The following is a 7,500-nucleotide window of genomic DNA, read 5'->3' on the forward strand; positions in this document are numbered from 1 at the left end:
TTATAGTAAATGTATGGGATTTTGACCGACTTGGAACCGCTGTGACGCCGCTACAAAGAGGTGGATTTCCACAGAGAAAGTGTCTTTTAAAAGGCATTTACTACTGAGATTATTTTCGTGAAATATAAAGAACAGATTCAGGCTACAACGATCATAAGCGAGTTTTTAAGATTTCATACAAATCTTTCTAATCGAAATCATGCAAATTGCTGCGAAATTAGAAGCAACATGAGAAGATTCATTATTCGAATTTATGGACGTCGTACCTTCCTTAATGGCCTTATTTTCTGTTGAATGAATGATATTGATAAAACTATTTAAAGACGTGGCAAAAGTTGGAAATCCGTCTCTTTTTAGAGGCCTCTTTTTAGAGGGCTTGACTTCTGGGCCGACTGTGGCTTACTGCTGCAACCTTTATCTTCAAACGGAGGATGCCCTGTAGAAGGATCTGCGGCTTGAACTGGCTAAGTTTGCTGGACAGCTGACTGAGGGGAGCTTGGAGCTGACGCGGTAACTGGTTCAACTCCGCATCAGGTACTGGTGGGTGGATTGCGTTGGATGCATTGGATCTCGCAGTTGGACGCGATTTCGGCGATACTTGCTGCCATTCACTTCTACCAGGTAGCCGCGGGGGGCTACCCTCTTCAGTGCGACACCGGGTTTCCAATCACTGTATGGTAGTAGAGGCTGTACTTTGACTCGTACGGGCTGTCCAATGACCAGATTGGGTAACGGTTTGGCATTGACGTCACGACAACGCTTAGCAAGTTTGATGATGATAATTAGCCGGGAGAAGTGTCTCACTTGGCTTGCTTTGTTCTGCGGGTTCCATACCGCGAATCAATAGCTTGTCTGAATTTTGCTCTAGACTGCATGAGTCGTCTAGTTTGAATACCATCGTAACCTCCTAGTAATTTGCCACATTTATTCCAAAGATTCTTTGTGTTTTTAACCTTGGGAATCATAAATTGGAGCTGTTTTTGGAGTTTGTTTTTTTGCAGACGGGTAACATGGCCTTAGAACTTTAGGAATTGTTTATCAATGAAGTCCTGAAGTGGAACTGTACGGGTTATCTCGTATAACTTTTGATTAGAGATAATGAAACTATAATCGCCATTTTGTGGGTCTTTTTTGGCATATCCTTTGTAAACCATCTTTCGTAAGAAGCTGCGGTAGATCACGTCAAGTCGCTCTTTTTCCAGCTGGGTTAAATTCCATGCTTGGACTGAATATAGAAGCCTTGAGCGCACTAAACTGTCAAGTATTGAAACGCGGGCTGGGAGGCTGATATTGCGGTTGGTAAGTGCACGCGTACGTCGGTTTGAGTTAAATGCTGTGAACGCTGCTTGGATTTGCATGTCTAGAAATAGTGTTGGAGAATCTGAAGATACGTGATATCCTAAATATCTGAACTTTTTGAATTTTTCTAGCACGCCAGTTGAAAAGTGAAGGGTTGCAGGTTGTTCATCTAGCTTCAGGTTGAAACTCATTGATTTTGTTTTATCTTCAGCAATAACTAGACCGAATCTCGTGAAAACTGACTCTACCACTGCTAATACCTTATTGAGTCTCGTTTCATCTGTATCAAAAAACACAATATCACCAGCATATAAAATTCTAAATATACGCCTAGAACCGCTAGCAGGACCCGTTGAACGCAGTTTACGCGGATTGCATTCGCTGAGAATTTCAAATTTGAAGTTTACACCTGCGTCAGAAATTGATGTCTGGATTTCCGCCTCAACCACCGAGAATACATATTGCAGAAACAAACAGAACAGATTTGGACCTTCGTCAGAACCTTGTCGAACTCCGGAACCAAGTTTGAACGACATTGTACCAAATTTGATTGTTGCTGTTGTGTTTTGATGAAAAGCGCGTAGAATATTTGCAATTTTAGTAGGACCAAGCATTATTTTAACAATTTCATGTAGTTGCGATCGGCAGAGAAGATCGAATGCACAGCGAAGATCAAGAAATAAGCAGTGTATCCCCTCAGTTTTGTTTTTTTATCAATTGTTTGAAGCAGTAAATTGCGTCAACAGTTCCAACGTGCTGTTTAAAGCCGTACTGGCAGTCATCCAAAACATGGTGGTATCTTGCGTTTATGCGTTTGCGGCATAATTTGGTGACTGTTCTCGATAGTGTTGAGATGAGACTGAGTGGGCGAAAATTGCTTGGAATTAATAGATTGCCTTTTTTATGCAATGTACTGATTGTAGCTCTCCTCCACTGATCTGGAACATCCTCAGACTCCCAAATGAATGTTACTAGCTCGTGCAAGATTTGAATAAAATCTGGACAATCGTTTGAATAGCGCAGTAGCTCGTTAACTAAATCATCACATCCTGCAGCTTTACGCGAAGTTTGAATTTTTCAACTATAGTCCGGATTTCTTCTAGACTAGGTGGGCTGTCATCGATTTCTGGTGCTGCGGCTAGCGTAGGAGGTAGGAACGGTTCGGCGGGATTTAGTTCGGGTGGCAGCGGTAATTGGCGATCTTTGAAATGTGAAGAAAAATGTTGTACAAACTCGAGTTCGGTGCAAAGAGGCTTTTGGACCGTGTGTTTTAGCGGGCCTTGTAGATCTTTAGCTTGGCGGAAATAACGCTCAGCCTCTCTGGCTTCAAAGCCTTCTGAAATCTCTTTTCCCCTTTTCTGATAGTATCGATTCATAAGCTTGGACTGTAGTGCTCGTAACTGTTTGATGCTTGATTTTTTATTCGCTGGATCTTTACAATTATAGGCTTGCAATCTGGCTGAAATGTACTCATGAGTAACCCACAGCTCCGACTCGAGTTTGGCTTTTGAAGTTGGTATGGTATCGGTAGCAGCTGTTTGAAGTGAGTTCGAGATTATTTCATGCATCCTATTTAGGCTATTGTCTGAGAAGCAACTGATTTGTTCGGCTTGTTGTTGTAAAGATTGTTGATATTTTAGACGGATATCAGGATCACTAGTGAGTAGGCTGTAATTTGGCTTTGGAAGACGCGGTTTGTGTGGTTTTTTGGTTGCTTTCCGGAACCATTTGCGTGGTAAGTTGACGGAGATGATAATACAGCGGTGATCGGAGTTAACTGGGTTTGGATGGCTGCGGCAACTGACTGTGTGGGCATGTACGCTTTTATCGACTAAAAACCAGTCTAATCGTCTCCTGTATTTCGTGGCGTTGTTGGAACAAAAAGTCCAAGAATGACACGCTCTCCTGTTTTTAAAGTATGATTGTTCCAGAAACATTTTGTACTGTCTGGCGGCGGCAAGTAGTGCGTGCCCATTGAATGAGGTGGATTTTGTGCGCTCGTAACATGAGGGTGGATGAAATTCACCGAATCCAGGTAGAGCTGGAGATTCTTTTGAATTCGGTACTATCGTAGCATTAAAGTCCCCACCGAAAATACGCCTCACATTTTTGACAGGTAATGATAAAAGTTTGTTAAAATCCCTCCAGAAGATCTGTTTACTGGGTTCACTGTATGATTCGTCTGGAGCATAGCAAGATGTTAACAGTAGCTGTTGACCAAGGATATTAACTTTTATTGATAGGATTCTGGCATCAGATACTCGATTGACTTCCAACACAACAGCACGCGGAGATAATAGTATGGCTACACCTGCACGTTTCGATTTTTTGAAACCAGAAGTAATAAATCGCCATCGTTTGAATTGTGGGTGGTCGATGTAAAAGTCATTGTCACCAGGTTTATGCGTTTGTTGAATGAGGATAAAGTCTTGGTCTTGATGTTTAGCATAAATAGCTAAGTCAATAACAGTCCAATCGTTTTGGCCACTGATGTTGATTGATGATCCAGTAATTTTGGTGCGTTTAATGTTTTGGAACTTTTGCGCACTGGAGCTATTACGAGCTTTGAACTGGGGCTTGATAGGTGCCACGGCAGTTTTCTGAGCAAAACACGAAATAGACTGAACCTTTTTTGGTTGCTTGGGCAGAGTGTCAGTTGGAATCTGACCGGAAGAGGTGTCTAACTTCACGTGATCTTGTTTTTCTGCTTGCAGTGTATTTCTGGCCCACCGGCCAATATTCAAGATCGAGTTCCACATCGGTCAGCAAGTGCTGTCCAGCGGGCGCGGCGTGGACGCTGTGGGAAGGTACTGCAACCATGGACTGGACTTCTGGTTTGTACAAAGACTCTTTACACGGTAAGAAGGATCTTGTTCTTCTCGACATGAGACCATGAGACGTTTGGACTGGAGAACTATCTTGTGAAGGTGTTGATGAATTTCTCCATTCCAGGATGGCTTTCCACATATCTTCTCCTTGTTTGTTGGCTTTTTTGATAATGGACTTCATGATCTTGACCTCAGATTCAGCTTTCCCGTTTGCTTTTGGGTGATGGGGACTGGAAGTGAGGTGGTGGAAGTGCCAGGCTTTGGGCAACAAACTGAATTCTTCAGACAGATAGTCAGGACCATTATCTGAAATCAGGGTGACTCGAATGTCATGAACGGCAAATACTTGTTTTATTTGATCAATGAGCTCGGCTGTGGTCAAACTGTTCTGCTCTTTATCTCAATGTAGTCGGACAAAAGACCAACGAGCACTAGATATTGCTGGCCGTCGCACTCGAAGCAGTTACTAGGAACAATCTACAACGGAAGGCTTGGAATTGGATAGGTCATCAGAGGCTCTTTTGGGAGAGCCGGTTTGCTCTGCTGACAAGTTTCACACCTCTGTACTGCTTCTTTTAAGTCACTACCTGGCCAATACATGATGTCTCTCACTATGCTGATAGTGTGCTGGATTCCTAGGTGAGAACGGTGGGTCGACTTGTCATCTCGGCCACGGAAGACCAAACCATTCTGAGTGGCCAATTCATCCCTGTAGGGCCAGTACTCACGTACACAAAGAGGGGACTCCAGTTTGTCTTCTGGCCATCCACTCGTGATAAGTGACATAAGAGTTTGAAGTGACAGGTCTTTGCTGGTCTCAAGACGTATTTGCTCAAGGCGTTGATGTGTGACGAAGATTGCTTCTTCCTGCTAAGATTCTTCAACTTCTCTGCGGAAGTTTTGTTCCTCATTGACTTGAAAGATTACATAGTCAGGTGCATCTGCCTTGGCACAACGTACCGGGAGAGCGTGTCACTAATAAACATTTGGGGACCAGGCTTGTATGTCACCTTCAGAGAGTACTTCTGCGGCCTGAGTCTCATCCTTTGCAAGCGTTTGGGGCTGGTGAGGATTGGCTTTGAGAAGATTGTCATCAGTGGCTTCTGGTCCGAAAGCACTTGGACAACGTCCTTGCCCAGGGTGTAATGTTCAAATCGTTCAGCGGCGAAAACGATCACCAAACACTCTTTTTCTATCTGGGCGTAATTGCGCTGGGTTGGGGTAAGCGCTCGCGAGGCGCAAGCTACTGGGCGTCCATCTTGGGTCTGGACGGCGCCCAACCCAACGCCGGAGCTATCGCACTCAACCGTGACTTCTTTGTTAACATCAAAGTAACGCAGGACAGGTGCTTTAGTGATCAGCTCCTTGACTTTGCAGAACGCATCTTCATGCTGAGGTAACCAATCAAAAACAGAATTGCTGTCGGTTAGGCGGCGAAGGGGTTCAAAGATGGGGGCGAGGGCGAGGCATATCACGTACTGCGTTGATCGTCTCAGGATCGGCCTGTAGACCATCTGCTCCCAGTATGTGACTCATGTACGCTACTTTGCTGAGCTTGAAGCGAAGCTTCTTCTTGTTCAACCTGAGGCCTCGTTCTCGGCATCTGTTAAGAATTGCTTTGAAGGCAATGTCAAGTGAGACGGTAGCCTCTTCGATAGAGACACCAGAGCCAAATGTTATCATGTCATCGTGAATCACTGCAATGTTTTCCAAACCCTCCAGGCATTCATCGAGTCGTCTCTGAAACTCTTCTGGGGCTGACGTGATTCCGAACGGCATGCCGAGCCACCTATATCTGCCAAACGGGGTCCAAAATGTTGTCAGAAAGCTAGAAGGCTCGACTAGGACTACTTGCAGGAAGCCGTCCTTTGCACTGATCAACAACAGAGGAAACATTAACTTTATTAAGCTTGGGCGCAATGCCCTCTATGTTGGGCATCCAACTGAGACTCGACCCGTAAGGCCAGGGGAGCTTTTTTAATTTCCAAAGGCAGGACAAATTCATGAACTTGGAATTATGGTCTTGCAGTGCAGCATGTTCAGTGTCTCGTACACCAAACACAATTGTGTCATCTGCAATAGTCCTAACCCGCCCTCCTTTTCGCACGGAGGATGGCCGCACCTACAGGAGGAATAGGAGACACCTCAGACTTGCAAGGGATCCCTTTCACACAACCTCATTTCCAGACTTCTCAACTAATGTTCATCATCAAGACAAGCCTGTCACTAGTGCGAAATTTCCGGACTATCCAGTTCTAGACTATCAGTGTAGAGATCCCAGAATGTTCCACTCTGGCCCAGCCAGCACCAGACAAGTTTCCAGATCTCAAGACCCTATTGCGCAACTTTTCCAATTTCCCATACAGGGGAAAAAACGGAAAAATGCCCCTGAGTTTTCAACCGGATTGCCATATGGCAACCCAGTAATAAATACTTCATTGGCCTCTAGTTGAGTTGTGTTTATCTAGCTATCTGACGTCCAAATGGTGCTTTACTTCTGAAGTCGAAATTGGGTCGACACTAGAGGTCTTGCTTGATAATGACATCACGATTCACGATATCATTCACAGAAGTGTCCAAGGGAGTCCGAAACTCATGAAAACTACAAGACAGCTGCCTTTCCTCAGTCGTGTCATTTGAGGTAGTAGGAGTAGGAAGGCCAGCACGAATATCATTAACCTTGTTAATTAAAAAAATCATTGAAGTCTTCAACCAATTGGTGCAAAGACAGGGGGTGCAAAGGTGGGCAGGGTAATGTTCTTAACTTTAAACATCCTGTCAGTAGTACCAAATAGCTGATTACGGTCTGTGTTTTCAATTATCTTTCGGTAGTAGTTAGACTTCTGCCTCTCCAATGGAGAATTATACCTTTCACATTGATCACGATATAACTGATTGTCTATTGTAAGACCGGATTTCCGATATTTCCGTTCAAGGCGGCGCTTCTCGCGCTTTTCAGCGCGAAGCTCCTCATTGAACGAGATTGGGTATGGACGATGTTTCACTCTCCTAGTTTGAACTGGAGCGTAGTCATCATAAATCTGTTCCAGGGTGGTGTTATATTTAGAAACAAGTTCATTAAAATCCACGTTATCCAATTCAGCGTGAAGGCTGTTGCTGAAAGAGTCAGCAATATCACGCGTGAGCTTTTCGTGTCCTTTATAGAGGATAATGTAATAAGGACTCACTCTATTGTGTAACTATAGTGTAAAATCAAGATTAAATTGTAGTCTCCTGGTTGTATGACAACCTTGTCAATCCTTAATTCGCTTTTTATATATTTTGTGTGAACTCAAATGAATATTACATTTTCGACGGACAAGCCCGAGGCTTCGAATGAGCACAGTTTTCTTGGTTCCAGTGAAAAGTCTTC

This window comes from Montipora capricornis, chromosome 8, assembly GCF_036669925.1.
Source record: "Montipora capricornis isolate CH-2021 chromosome 8, ASM3666992v2, whole genome shotgun sequence".
Lineage (NCBI taxonomy): Eukaryota > Metazoa > Cnidaria > Anthozoa > Scleractinia > Acroporidae > Montipora > Montipora capricornis.